The sequence below is a fragment of the Apodemus sylvaticus genome, chromosome 14 (assembly GCF_947179515.1).
Source record: "Apodemus sylvaticus chromosome 14, mApoSyl1.1, whole genome shotgun sequence".
In the NCBI taxonomy this organism is placed as follows: domain Eukaryota; kingdom Metazoa; phylum Chordata; class Mammalia; order Rodentia; family Muridae; genus Apodemus; species Apodemus sylvaticus.
Window position 1 is genome coordinate 74,859,072 of NC_067485.1, and position 15,195 is coordinate 74,874,266.

The window sequence follows — 15,195 nt, forward strand, 5'->3', positions numbered from 1 at the left end:
AACTTTTGATTACAAAGAGGGTGGAGATGTAGCACAGTTGGTAGAGTACTTTCTTGATATGCAGGAAGCCTTGAGTTCTTGCCTAAGCACTGTATACAACTAGGCACAATGGCGCGTGCCTGGAATGCCAGGACTGGGGAGGTAGAAGGAGGATCAGAAGTTCCAGGTTATCAGAGGCTACATGGTGAGTTCAGACCAGCCTGGGCTACATGAGACTGTCTCAGAGAAAGAGGGAAGAAGGCAGGCGGGCATGTGGCTGTCAGGAGGGAGGCCGGGGGGGTACCAGTGTGAACAGATTCGCAGACACAGAGAATGAATGACAGTTGCTAAGACCACGGGAGGTAAGGGCTGGGCATGCGTGTTTACTTGGAGCAAAGTGTGAGTTTTAGAAGACAATACATTTTAGAGGGTGGTGGTGGTGGCGGTGCTTGTGTAAGAGTGTGAGCTGTACTAGTAAACGGTAGCTGCAAGGGCCTGTGTGCGCTCACACAGTGTCTGTGCTCTGCGAGTTGTGGGTATCACACAGTATAAGCTCTTTAAGCCTTGGCTTTGTATTTGTGTGCCAGCATTGTCGTCTAGGTTTTGTTGGTTTATTGAGACAGGTCTATCTATGTAGTTCTGGCTTTCCTGGAGCTCACCATGTAGACCAGACTGGCCTCGAACTCACAAAGCTCCATCCTTTGCATTCTGTACTGCTAGGATTAAAGGCCTGTGCCACCATGCCTGGCAAACCATTCTCTTTGAGGCTGGGCGTGTGACATCTTCATACCCCACATCTGACTCACCACCTCCTCGACAGACCCTGGCTGCTTCTACCTTAGCTTCTCAAGAGCAAGGCCCTTGGGGTCATGTGAACAGAGTGTAGATCCTTGTCTACGTCTGTGCCGTCAGTTCTCCTGGGGTGGGGTACACTCAAAAATGGATGTGCTGTCACCACATGATAAAATACAGAATACAGATTTTGTTAGTTAGAATGCTGGGCATTGAACTCGGGGCTTTGCACTTGTTCCTCTACTGAGCAACATAAACACCTGTAAAGTTTTATTTTATTTTATTATATTTTATTTATTTGTTTGTTTGTTCTTTTGTTTATTTGTTCATTTATGTGTCTGCGCAAGTGCACAGCAAGAGTGCCATGTCACGTGTGGTGTGTAGAGATCAGAATTGGTTCTTTGCTTCAATCCTGTGAGTCCTGGGTGTCAGAGCCGGGTCCTCAGGCTTAGCCTGGCACTCCCTTCCCTGCTGAGCCATCTCTTCCCCTGCAGGGTGTACCCGAGTCTCGGGGAACTGGACTACCATTCTCCAAAGCAGCTGGCATCGCTTACCTTCCAACCAGGAGTTGCCAAAGGGGCAGCATCTTGCAGTTGGTTTTGAATAATCCCGGGTCCCCGTAGCTTTTGAAGTAGTACTTGCTTGTTTCATGGACTGGGCTTGAACTCAGAGTAGGTTGTCTTCCAGTCCATGTGCCCATGCTGCCCATGTGCAAACGGGGCAGACCCTGGAGCTGAGTCGTAGGCCGTCTTCATGGGTTGGTGTGTCGCCTAGTGTGCAGTGTACTCCGCGGAGAGGAGCTGGAGCACACCTCTCCGAAACTGAAGCCCCATCCATTCACCTTGGCAGTAGTCGTGGTAGACTGGGAAGGTACTCACTGTTCTTGCGTTGTTTCCTTTTCTTGGGAGGTGGTGATGTGTGTGACTGTGGTTAGAACTGTGCAGGGGCATGTGCATTCCTGTGGACTCCAGGGGAAGATGTCAGCAGATGTCCTTCAGCGTCAGCCTTACTGCCCCTCTCCGAGACATGGCTTTCACTGAACCTAGAGCTTGCGCTTTTATAGCTGGGCTGGCTGACCAGTGGCCGTTCTTTTTCTGTAACCCACAGTACTGGAGTCCAGGTGTGCGTGGCCACACTTGGCTTTTCACAGAGCGCTTGAGATCTAAGGGTAGGTTTGCCCATCTGCACGCATGCGCACTGAGCCTCTGTCGCCCTTCACCAGCAGTTTTCAAAAGTTACTCAACTTCGCCGAGCCCTTTAAGACAGACTGCTCAGTAGCTTAGCAGTTCCCTTCAGGATCTGGTAGAGGGATACTGACAGAAGCCCAGTTAGTGACACAGAACTGGGAACAGTGTGTCGTCCTTGAAGTGTTTTTGTACAGCCACACCTACTAGGAGACCCACTTTCTCCTCTGGGCATCCAGACTGGAGCCTCGGACGGACCTCGGCCATCGCCAGCTTTTCTTCAGAACTTCTGAGCATTCTGCTCACCTCCTGCGAGCCATCTGTATAAGACCATTGTCTCCTGTGGGGGAAATCTAACTCAGGTGCAGTTCTCTTTACGCCCTTTATTGTTTAATGATTTTTTTTTTTTAGCTTAGAAACCTACTTTTGTTATATCTGCTTTAAACAGAAATTATTTACTTAAAAATATAACTAGTTCATGTAAAACCAATACTAATAAAGGATTTCGGGCTAGGGCTCTGGCCAGGTAGTGATTGGATTGACTGGAACTCCGTTGTCCTTCAGTCAGGCTGTGTCAGATGCTTCTGGAAGGCCTTTCTTGTTGATGTTGATAAGTGTGCTTGCTTATACATCCAAGTATCTTCATGAAGATAGTACTAAGAATCTATGATGTGTCCTCTTACACTGTGAAAATTAGTCCTTGTCTGTCTGTGAAGTTCTTAATCTCGCAGTGTATTTACTAGTACACAAAATTATAACCCTGTCTCGGGCAACAAAACAAAATGGAGGAGGAGGAAGAGAAACTCCTACATCTGTTTTTGTATTTGAATTTGAATTTTACGTGTAATGCTGTTTGTATGTTTGCGCACCGCAGGCACACTTGGGCCTCTGTCGAGGCCATCCGATTTCCTGAAACTAGAGATAGGAACAGTTATAAGCTATTATGTGGGCGCTGCAGTTTGAAGATCAGCAGGTCATCCTAACCTGTGAGCCATGCTACGGCGCCACATGTATTCACTTATTTGAGGTAGGGAATCTCTTCACTGCCTAGGCTAGTCTTGAACTCTGAGTCTCCGTGCACCTCCCACCAGAGCTCCTTTCACATCCTTGCCAACTCATGCATTATCTGTCTGATAACAGCCTTTCTTAGCCCACGTGAGATAATACCGTGGGTTCAGCTTCTATTTCTCTTAGACCAGTGATGGTGCACATATTCAAATGTGACTGTTAGCTATCCCTGTGTCTTCTTAGAAATGCCCGTTGCTCTTACACAGGTATCTCTAGTTTAAGATCAGGGCTATAAGGATTTTGCTTTCTATGCTATATCAGTATTTGTTTTATCTTTGCTAACAGTTCCAGTTCTTTAATGAAGATCATAGCATTAGAATATTCTGTGATTACTCCTTTCTTATCTCATACCTATACTGTCATTCATGATTGCTAACGAGGTAGAGGAGTTTGGTATTGTTTGGTTTGCACATACTGTCTTATCCTAGATTTGAGACACTGCCAGGTCTTACAGCTATGTTCTTGTACTTTGCCGCCTTGTTACTCATGTTTTTGACAGTCTGGTTTCCTAGTGTTTTTCTCTCAACTTTTGACTGTTGGGTGTAGGTTTAAGGGTATTTAATCACCTTTTGCTTTAAAAATTGCAAGCATGTTTGCAGATGCTCCTTTGATTCATCATGGAGTTCAGTCCCAGTGAGTATGTTGTAACTTGAACATGTCCTAAGTTAAGATGCGTCGATAGGCAAGCCCATAGAGAGAGCTCCTGGAGTTTCTGCTTACCCAGTGACCCAGGGCAGGTATAATGTCTCTTTTGCCATCCTCATAACCTCTATCTAGGTGGTTCAAGGTAGTTTCTCCAGCTCCACAGTGCGCCCTCTTCTGTTGCATTTATGTAATGCCCCAAATACTGTACCTTTTCCATCTCCATTTTCCCAAGCTTTTGTCAGGATTTTTCCTTTTACTTCAAGGTAGCTTTCCTAGTGCTCTCAAAAAAATTAGTGTCTATGAACTACTTTAAGTTATAATTTGGATTCTTTGAGGTAAAACCAAAAATGTGCTCAAACTATAAGTATCACTGTATTTTTTAACTTAATGTACAATCAAAAAGAAGGGTATGAATGGGTTATTTTAAGTATGAGGGTAAGATGGTTCAGTTGATAAATGCTGGCACTGTTGAGAGGGAGGACTCCAGGGATGTAGTACCCCTGCCCATCCCCCCCAAAAAAGATCTAGTAGACCTCCTTGCAGCCATGAGAATGATCACAGGAAGGAGCACAGTTAGGGCATGTTCATGGATAAGATTTGGTTATAGAGTTGTTCTAGAGAATTCAATATACGCAAGCCAGGGTCTCACAGTTGGGAGACTGTGTGGATGATCAAATATGTAAACACCCAGCCCTTAAAGAAATTGGCCAGATGTCAACTTAAAGTTTACAATAAAGGAATATTTTAATATACCTTTTATGCTGATTTAAAAAAAAAACAGTCAGATAGAGTTCAAGGTTATGCAATAGTAATAAGCCAAGGACCTTGGGATATTGTCTCAGGACAAACAAGGTTGTTTGTTAGGAGCAGCAGATGCACTTGTACAGCAGATGGATGGAGATCTGGGATACTGACTGTCTTTCGTGTGCCAGACAGTCATTGTGACCCATGTTGGGGACAGAGGCTCTCTCACTCAACTCTTGATTTAGTGGAAGTGTTTAGAGATGGCCCAGCTTCCATTGTAGGATAGTGCTGCTTATTTGAGTATGTATGTATGCATGCATGTAATGTATGTAGTATGTATGTATGCATGCATGTAATGTATGTAGTATGTATGTATGTATGTATGCATGCATGCATGCATGCATGTATATTTGAGGTGGGGTCTAGCTATACACCCCAGGCTAGGAACTCCTAGGACAGAGGCATATGCCACTGTGTCTACTCTGTCAGTTCTTAAGAAGAAAATCTGAAAAAGATTAAGCATTCCTTGTGAGGGTTTTGGATTGGAGTTTGAAGGTGTCAGTGCATCTGTACCTGGTACTGCAGAATCTGCTGCTGCTGCTATTGCACCAACTGATAGCTTGGCATTTGCTGCAACAGGCCAATTCTAAGCCATTGGTATTCCGCTCTCAGATGTCAGAGCCTGGTAAATGGAAATAATTATGATAGAAGTGGAAAATTATTTGATTTGATAAAATGGGGGATAATACTTCCTTGGCATTATAATTGAATGGCATAACTTGGTCATGGAAAGGTAGTACTGTAAGAAAAATGAAACTATGTGAGAATGTATGTTTTAAATAATCTATTTATGTGTTTCTATTTGATATGTATGTATGTCTGTATGAGGGTGTTGGATCTTGGATTTATAGATGGTTATGAGCTACCATGTGGATGTTGGGACTTGAACCCCGTTCCTCTGGAAGAACAGTCAGTGTTCTTAACCACAGAAGAGCCATCTCTTCAGCCCCATGAGAATGTATTTTTACTTTTTGTATTTTCCTTGGTTTGTGATAATGGACTTTATTTTTAGTAAGTGTTTAGTAATTGTTTCTTTTTTTAGTTTAGTAATTTAGTTTTTCTTATTTGAAACTTATGGATATATTGAAGCTATTTTTATTTACAAATATTTAAGTATAGTTATTTGCATCTTATTTTATCAAACGGGCAAAAACAGGTAATCCTTGTTGCTCTGTGCAACCTCTCCTCTTGTCCCCGCTGTACTCTGTCTATGCGTCTCTCTCTCTCTCTCCCTGCCTTCTCTCTCTGCTTGCTGGCTCTATGAGGAATTGTGTTGTGTTGCTAATTAGCTTTTAGTAATTGGTTCATTGTTCATGGAATGCCCTGTGTGTGATGTGTACACTTTCCTCTCATTTCATCAGACTTGGTTTCAACTAACAGTTTTTAATAAAGTGCTACATAGTCACAATATAAAGTTTAACTATACATTGATCTTGCTGGTAATGTTCCTAGTTTGTTATCCTCACTGGAGACATAATGCTTGACAGTGTAAGGAAACTGGCCCTTGTTTACTGTGGAGGTGACTGTAGTTCAGTAGGTGGCACCCTTTCCTTTTGTAGTATCAATGAGTATGCAATCACATGCAAGACTGTTTTAAGTCCTGAGTAGAAACAGCATCAAATGCTCACGACTTGTAGGCCTTCTCCTTTCCAGTTTCCCATTCCGCTCTGGGGCTTTGCTGGATGCTCGAGTGTTCATCTGTTGGGTGTGTGCCTGCCTTGAGAAGCATCTGCATCTAGGACAGAGTCTCTGTTAGCACAGTCCCATGTTGTCCTTTCAGAAGCCCGTTTCCTTTCCAAAGTTTGAAATTTTTTATCCATTGTCATCTTCTTTTCTGTCTATGATTTATTTTTAAATATTATCATCCGAGTTCCATCAAAAGGCACGTTAGAAATTAACTAATTTCTCCCTTTCTAAAGCAGCAGATTTCCTTATGTATAGCAGCTCCCTGACTTCCTGCTTTGTGGAAAGAGTGTTTCGGTGACAGGGAGGAGGGTGTGTCCTATCTCGAGCTTTGTGTTCTATGTGACAGTGTTCACTTGTTCTGTGTATTTTGTATCCTTTGTACATTTTGAGCAGTGTACACTAATTTACTTAGCTGTTTTATTAGTGTTGGGTGGGCATTGGCCTGATTTTAAGATGTTGTAGCTTCCCAGCAAAGCTCCCTGTGCACATTTTCTTTCCTATAATTTCCTTCTAACAAATTCTCAAGAGTTTTTAGGTCAAAGGTTTATGGTTTTTGACACTTCTTACACACTGGTTTCCAAAAGAATTGTGTCAACTTACAAAGCCACGATGAGTTTGTGACTGGATAGCATTCCAACAGTCCCAACAAATGAATTTCAAAGCCTCTCCCCCACCCCACCCCCCAGAAGCATAGATTAAACATTTTTGGAGTCTGGGTCATTTGTTTTTTTAAGCGTTTACTTAGACTGTAGGAAGTACTGAAAATCTTAACACCCCTGCCCCTAACTAGAGTTATGGCCACTGAGGTGATTTTGATGTCCTCTGAATTTCTCTGTATTTCTGCAAGTGTGCAAAGGGGTGTGTGTGTGCAGTGCCAATTTTAGAGTAGGTTAGCATATATGATGTCACATGGGTTTCCCATGTAATTAGCCACACTATCAGCTGTGCTGGTCATCAACTGTTTCTCTGTGCTGGACAGTTGAGAGGACTCGCTTTATAGAAGTGTCTTAAGTGGGCTGGAGTGATGTGGTTTGAGTGGCTCAGTGAGGCATGGCTGGCCATGTAGATTGGAGGTTGTGTTTGAGATATGCACTGTTATGGGCTTACGCAAGTCTGTTGGGTAGTTCTGTCTGGAATGCTTACTAAGTAAATATTTGTGCATATATATCTACAGAAACCAGCCACTCACATTTAAAGTGAAGGTTGAGAGGTCTCTGAGATAAAGGTAAAGAATGCTGTTTTGTGTTACTGGAAGGTCTCTGCCACCACCATTGCAAATGGCCCCATGGCCGGCCATCCCTGTTGTAAACAGTCCTGGTCCCACTGACACAGGGTAGTCATCCATTTCATCCTGCCACCTCAGGGGAGCCTTCTCACATAGTAGGTGTTTTATTTGCACTTTCTGCTCTTCTTTCCGTTTTCCTTTTTTTCTTATGAGGTACTGTCTCGTATCCCAGGCTGGCCCTGAACTCACTGAGGAGTTACTGCCTCTTCTGTCAGTTCCTGGATTGCAGGCAGGCTCCCTCAGCAGCCTTCATGGCTCCTTTGTCATTATCGTTAAGCATAGCTTGCATAACCATAATTTTAATCCTTGACTCACTGTTAGGGTCCATAGACTCCAGTTTTTGTTTTCAGTTTCAGATGGTGAAGTTTTGATGTTTATAATGATTAGAATTTTGTGGTTTGTATTTATTGCTTAGAGGTCATAGAAGAATAAGGAAAGATTTACTTCTTGTGGCTTTGGGGTTATTTTGTAACTTTTGTTGGAGTGCCACAGCACTACAACCTGAATACTGTCAGGAGAGAGCTGATCTCCCAAGAGTGCAAATAGACACAGGCAAGACCACCTGTTAAAAGACCACCTGCTAAAAGTCCTGGCCCAAGAGGGACCCACCCAGAGCCATCAGGACACAGGAACCAAGGAACAGCAGGAGACAGGATCCTTCTGGTTTACATCTGCACCCCAAAGATGACCCTGTGCCACAGCTCCCACACCCAAATTCCCCCCAGAGAAAACTGATCTCCCAGGAGTACTGACAACACAGGCTTGCAGGAGGGACAAACCACAGAGACAGCAAGAACAGCTAACACCACAGATAACCAGATGGCAGTATGATAACTGGATAAGCAGTATGAGATTTGAGAGATTATGTTTTCCCGAATCTTCAAATATTTTCCATTATTTTCATAAAGTATTATTCAGCAACTGCTTCCAAATATGTCTTAAAATGTAAAATATCAATACAATGGAAAATTAATTAAGTTGTGTACAGAAAGGTGAACCAGTAGTGAGATAGAACGGAGCCTGGGCGTTCTGGTGTTGGCTTCCATCTTCGTCAGCGTGCAGACATAGCGGAGTCCCGAAGCCAGGCTGGCCAGCGCCATGGGTGGATACCTTGTTTCAGAAACAAAGCAAAAAGCAAAAATAAATGAGAAAGTCTCTTGTTCAACACAGCTGAAATGCTTAAATATTTTATTTTTCTATGTATAATAAAGAGATAAAGTTAGTGTGTTTCACAGTTATTAGAAAGATTAAAATAGGGCTCCAGAGAGACTGGTCAGCAGTCTGGAGTGAGTGTTGTTGCAGAGCGCTGGAATCCAGTTCCCAGCTCACAGCCTCCTGTAACTGCAGGGCATCTGAAGCCCTCTTCTGTCCCCAGGACACCTGCATTCTGTGTGCACACCCACACGCAGATACACCTAATTAAAGGGCAAAGTAAATCTTTATAAAAATAAAAGACAAATCAAAGTAAATGCAGAGGTCGTAGTGTTTCAGGTTTCATGGTAGTGGTGGTGGGGGGGGGAGGCAGACTGAGCTCAGACAGCAGCATCCTGTGGGAAATTTTATCTGTAGAAACATACACCATTGACTGAGAAAGCTTATATCATACAAGAAGAATCTTGGAATAAAACAAATTTTCTTACTTTGAAAAGTAAGAGAAAATATATATTACAGCATGAAAAATATTTTATTCAACAGTATTGTTAATGGTAAAACTTTTTATTTTATTGATTAAAAAAACAATTTTGTGTGTGTGTGTGTGTGTGTGTGTGTGTGTACACGTATCTATGGTATATATGTATGTACATGTGCTCAGGCACACTTTGAGGCCTGGCTTCCCTGGAGCTGAAGTTACAGGCCTTTGTAAGCTGCCTTATAAGGGGGTGAGAACTGAGCTGTGGTCCTGGAAGAGCAGCAAGCACTCCTAATCACTGAAAATCTCTCTCCAGATTTATAGTAAAATCTCAAATAAAATTGTTTTTATTATTCTCCATATATACGTCTGTAAGTTATCCACAAAATGAACTTACAAATGTAAAGATTGCATTGGATGCGTTTGCTAAATGGCAAGGGCTGTGTTTCCTAGCACAGTGAAGGGTTAAAGTGAGAAAAGGCGGACTTGTCAGATCTAATGGCATTATTCCATTTTAACACCTCTCTTCAGTGCACAGCCCTAATTGTGACTGACAGACACAATTGGGAATAGTTAGAAAAAATGGCAGCTCTGGACCAGTCCTGAGCCGGGTGGACACTCAGGAAGTCCCAGCACTGTGGAGAGGGCGAAACGCTCATCTCTCATTTCCTCTCATGCACAGTGTGTTCAGATTAACTTTAAAGGAGCGTGAGAGGTGGGTCAGAAGATTGTGTCTACAATTGAGTACTACCTGCGTGTGGAGCCCCGCTCAGCAGGCATCCAGTCATCAGCTAACAAGCCTTGCCAGGCCCCTTGACAACTGCCAGATATCCTGTTGCAAATTAAATAGGAAACAGGGATGGACTTAGTTTCGCATTTAAAGGCTTTCTTCACGTTCAGCTTCAAATGCAGTTGTTGGTGCATGCATTTTTATTAAAGCTGGCTTTGTGAGGAGGGAGCGATAGCTTGCCTGTCTCTGTGGTGTTATAGAAAATGCTGTGGGAAGATGAACGCCATGCAGTTCTGTACCTTTCCGTGTCTGCATGGCGCATACAGTAACTGTCCTTATAAATAAGATCACGGGGTTGACAGGCCCTCGCACTAACAGTGCAGCCTGTTAGCGAACTTGTGTGCAGTGTGCAAACGTTCCGTTTTCAGCAAATGTTTCATGGCAGGGTTCTTCTGAAGCTCTTCTTTTTCGAGTTTATTTTCTATGCTTTTGTAGTAACAAGAAATAAAACATGGTGAATTAGATTAGACCTTGAGGGACAAAGGGCCAGAGTCTGGATTTAAAGAAATTTAACTGTAAAAACAGCATCTGTGTGCCCCTGCTGAAGCATCACGACCACATCTGCGGATTTCTGCACACCGACCCTTTATTTACCTATTGTATTTGTAGTTACTTTTCCTCCCATTTAAAAATTCAGTAAAACTCACCCTCTTCACATGCAGTGCTGGGAGACTTTCTTGAATCGACTACTGCACTTGAAGTAGAATTCCCTCACTCCTTCTGATGAGGGATTGGATGTAAGGCTGCTTGTATGCAGGGCCATGCTCTACCTCTGAGCTAGATCTCTCTCTTCTCTTCTCTTCTCTTCTCTTCTCTTCTCTTCTCTTCTCTTCTCTTCTCTTCTCTTCTCTTCTCTTCTCTTCTCTTCTCTTCTCTTCTCTTCTCTTCTCTTCTCTTCTCTCTCTCTCTTCTCTCTCTTCTCTCTCTCTCTCTCTCTCTCTCTCTCTCTCTCTCTCTCTCACTCTCGTCTTTTTTTCCAGAATGTATGTAATGTGGGCACCCTCATGCCAAGACACGATACATACATGTCTTGGCATGCAGAGCCTCCCTCGGGTGTCAGCCCTTGCTTTCTACCTATCTGAGACTGGATCTTTGATCGTCCCCTGCTGGGAATGGTAGCCATGCCGCCCATCCGCATCTGTGCCTCTCCCCTTGCTGAAGGAGCAGTGAGGCCTACCACATACATCCAGCTTGCCATGGTTCTGGGATTCTGACTCAGCTTCTCACACTTGTGTGGCAAGCTCTTTACCCACTGAGTCGTCTGCACAGCTGCATGTTGCTTTGAGATAGGCTCTCACTTACTAACTCTAACTTGGAAACTTACCAAAGGTGGCCTAACCTCACCCTATAGCTCAGGCAGGTCTTTAAGTTTATAACCCCTTTACATAGTCTCCTGAGAAGCTAGGATTACTGACCGGTGCCCACCAAGCCTGGCTCACACAAATTCATTTATTCTTTGTAATAATCACAAAGTAAATGCTACCAACATCTGTGTTAGCAAGTGCTAATTGTCAACTTCACGGGTGTCTGGAATCACCCCAGCAGCGGGGCCTGTGGGCATACACATGGAAGATTACTTTGCTTGTGTTAGCTGATGTGGGCAGGGCACTGTTGGTGGTGGGTAGGACTCTTTCTTGGGCTGGTTGGCGCGGAGGGAAGAAGTAAGCAAGGGGAGCAGGTGTCCTCCTGACTGGATTCCAAGTGGTCGCTTCCTCCAGGTGTCGGCCCCTGTGCACGGTGCCTTGAACTTCCAGCTAAAAATAAACCCTTGTACTCTTCAGGTTCTTTGGTCTGAGTATTTGTCACAACTACGAGAATTTTATTTTATGGCTGAGCCCAAATGAGATGTGGGGTAATAACAACTTTTAAGATCAGACCTTAGTAACCGGGGGGAGTCTGAGGTGTGAATTGAGGCAGTTGAACTCCAAAGAACTCTTTCTCAGTTACTGGCCAGTTTCTTGTAGTTAGAAGTTTTCTGGTAGTTTCTATGATGGTCCATGAACTAAGTGTCTGTAATGGACCAGGGTTTACAAGGAGAGTTAATATCTGTTGAGGGAACAGTGCAGGCTTTAACTTCAGGTGTGGAGCCCCATCCTTCCCTGACTGTGCCCCTCTTGCTAGCTCAGGATAGATCAGTCAGCAGTAACCCTCAGTGCTTGTCTGTCCTCGGTGATGCAGGTGTATTAAACACGCGCGCCTCTGGTTGATCTTTCAGGGGTGCGGAGACTCTGCACTCACTTTATTCTGTACTGGCAGAGAACCCCTCCTGCCAGTTCGTGGAAGGCAAAACACAGCACACAGAAAGCTAAGTCTGATGCTAACACACCAGCCTTGCAGTATATTTTGTAATATTTAGAGACAAAAATTTAACTTTGAGGTTAAATTCCCAATTTCCCCAGACTGCTCTGTCAGTGATAGTGGCCCAGTGTCTTAGGGAACTCTGCTTGTGTCCATCCTGTAGTAGGCAGTGTTTTTTTCCCTCAGGAACATAGGGTTATCTGTGGGAAGCTGGGTTCCCAGTGTGGGGTTAGTGAGAAGTCCTTAGATCATTTAGGACACTGCCCTCTGAAGGCTTTGAGCTAGCTCTCCTGGGAACGCAGGTTCTTTTGAGGGAGTTGTTAGCAGTGGAACTGGCTGCTGAGCCCAGCAGTGGCTTCCTATTTCAGGATGTAATCTGTCTCCTGGGCTCGCTCTTCCACACTGTATCCCACCACCCAGAAAGATGGGGCAGAAGAGGAAGCACGATTTTGAGGCCACCTTAGGCTGCAAAGTGAGACGCTGTCTTAGAGCAGAAAGATAAAATAGCTTCCTCCCACAAGGGCTCCTGCCACTGTGCTCTTAGAATCCTCAGCAGAGTCAGAACAGGTCCCGCTTCCTCACCACCTTCACCCCGGCTGCAACTGTGAGCCTGGAGCCACTTCTCCTTATAAAGAAGTTCTGCCTCGGATACTTTGTAAAGCCTTCCTGCCGTGGATACTTTGTTGTACGATCAAAGGAGAGGTGTTTGATATCGTCCACTGGCTTACACACTGTTGTCCTTGTTCTCTGATTATATGCATCATGAAGTATCGCAGACACACAAAATATAAAAGTATTTTGTCCAGAATCAGAGAAATCCCCACTTTTGTGTTTACACATTCATGTGTGAAACAAACAGGAAATAATAAACATAAAAAATAAACTATATGGATATTTACAATACATGCCAAAGGGAAAAGGTAGAACATTATAGATGGGAATTGAAAAACGCTAGGTGGATGGAACAAGAGTTGGTTAAAATTACATTGGGACTAGAGAGACAGCTCAGTGGTTACAGTTCTTATCACTGTTGCAGAGGGCCTGGCTGCAGTTCCCAGCACCCATAGGCTGGGTCACAATCATTCCTATCAGTCACTAATTTCAGCACATCAGATACCCTCCTCTGACCCCTAAGGGCACCAAGCACACATGTTGTGCACATACATACATACAGACAGACAGGCAAAGCACATACATTTAAAATAAAAATAAATCAAAAAATTTTCAATTATGTAAAGTCATGGAATATTGTGAAAGGTTCATTGAGCATACATTTAAAAGAGTGATTAAAGGCATCTGGAGAAGAGACACCAAGGAGAAGGAACTCCAATTCTAAGTCCCAAAAGGGCACATGCCTAGGGTGTCAGGGGAAGGACAAAGGGTCGGTAAGACTGGAGCAGGATGGGGGGACAGCGTTAGGGAAGAGTCCGAGGAAGTGGGTATTTGACTCACTATCATCAAGAGGACTTGAAGCATTTTAAGATTTTTAAAATTCCGAATACAAAAGTAAAGGGATTCGACTAGTTAGCTTCCCATATCTGTCTGTCAGCTCAACAGGTAGTTCCCAGTCAGTCCTGTTCATTATCCTCTCATTCATTTCTTCTCTTTCCGGGCTGTCTCATATTGTTTCATCATAACTTTGTTTTGTTTTAAGATAGCTGTGCCTAATATAGCACAGCTTGACCTCTAGCCTGCTGTGTAGCCAAAGCTGGCCTTCCAGTGCCTGATCTGACTACCTCTGTCTCCCACGTCCTGGGGTTGCATGCATGTACCAGCACTCCTGGTTTTCATCATAAACATTTAAGCATATAACTCTAAAAGATAACTGCATTAGCGATTATAGTCCTGTTGCCATATGCTTAGGCGTGATGCCTGACAGATGTCATCAGGTAACAGTTCTTTCTCTGAACATGGGCATACTGTGACTGACTGTTTCAGTCCAACTCTTAGGATCTCATTGTAATGAGTTTGTTTCTTTTTCTCTCTTCCTATCCCCTCCTTTTCAGCTCTTTCCTCTTTCTGTCTGCATGTTTGCTGCAGGGTCTGGATTGTTTGCCCTCCACAGGTCTTCACAGCCCGCAGTTCACTTACAGTGCCCTAACAGGGGTTTTCACATGGTCTTCTCTATCCTCTTCATTGATGGTGGTTCCAAAAGCTTCAAATGTCAGGTCCAGTGGCTTAGTGGAGGCTGTTTTAGAGTTGGGAGAGTGTGATGTCAGCAGACATCCATCCAATCAGTCAGTCAGTACAGGCTGTAAATGATGCAGCCCAAGCCTTTATTTGCTGCTGTGCTTCTCTAAAGAGAATGTCCTTTCCTGCACTCCGGGGACCTGGTGGGAGTATATTTACAGAAGGACTAATACGTGGCTTTTCTGTTCAATCATTGTTGTTTCTATAATAAAATGATTCCTTGGCTTATTGCAGGTAACCACCAACTAACTAGTTGTGCCCATTTTTAAATCATCCTGATCCACAGACCTAAAGACATTTGATGAGCATGACAGCACACCCAGGAGTCAGAGGGAGGGAGGCCGCTCTCTTGAGTTTGAGACTAACCTGGTCTACAGGGTGAATTCCAGGACAACTGGGACTTCATAGAAGTCTCAAGAAATGAAAAAAAGAAAAAAGGAAAAAGAAAAGAAATTTGATAAGTGTCAATCCACACAACAGTTGATGCCCACTGAGTGTTTAGCTTGTCCTGACTCTGGCATGTGGGAGCTGGCTCTCACTCTCACACAGTCTCACTGGTTCACTGACAAGTACTGTCAGGATTCCAGGACGTTTGCGGGATGGTTGTGAAGCATAGTCCTTGTTAAAAACTTAATCATGTAAACTTAAATAAGTTACACTAAAAGCAAGATACTCAAACCCTGTTGCCTCTCAGTTCTTTTCTAGTTAAGCCTTCTGTACTGAGTGAAGAGAATGCCTCGTGCTGTCTATTCTCAACTGTTCTCAACTGCACACCTTACTGCTAGGTTGAAACTGGCCAGATTGGGAGGCTTTGCAGCACAGAAGGCAGCAAGTGCTAACACAT

The 15,195-nt window shown here is 43.8% G+C and overlaps 1 protein-coding gene across 1 annotated transcript in view; it reads left to right on the forward strand.

Annotated features, from left to right (window-relative positions):
- Window positions 1-15,195, forward strand: part of Taf3 (TATA-box binding protein associated factor 3) — a 149,537-nt gene that overhangs the window by 7,444 nt on the left and 126,898 nt on the right. The gene's annotated exons all lie outside the window — the stretch shown is intronic.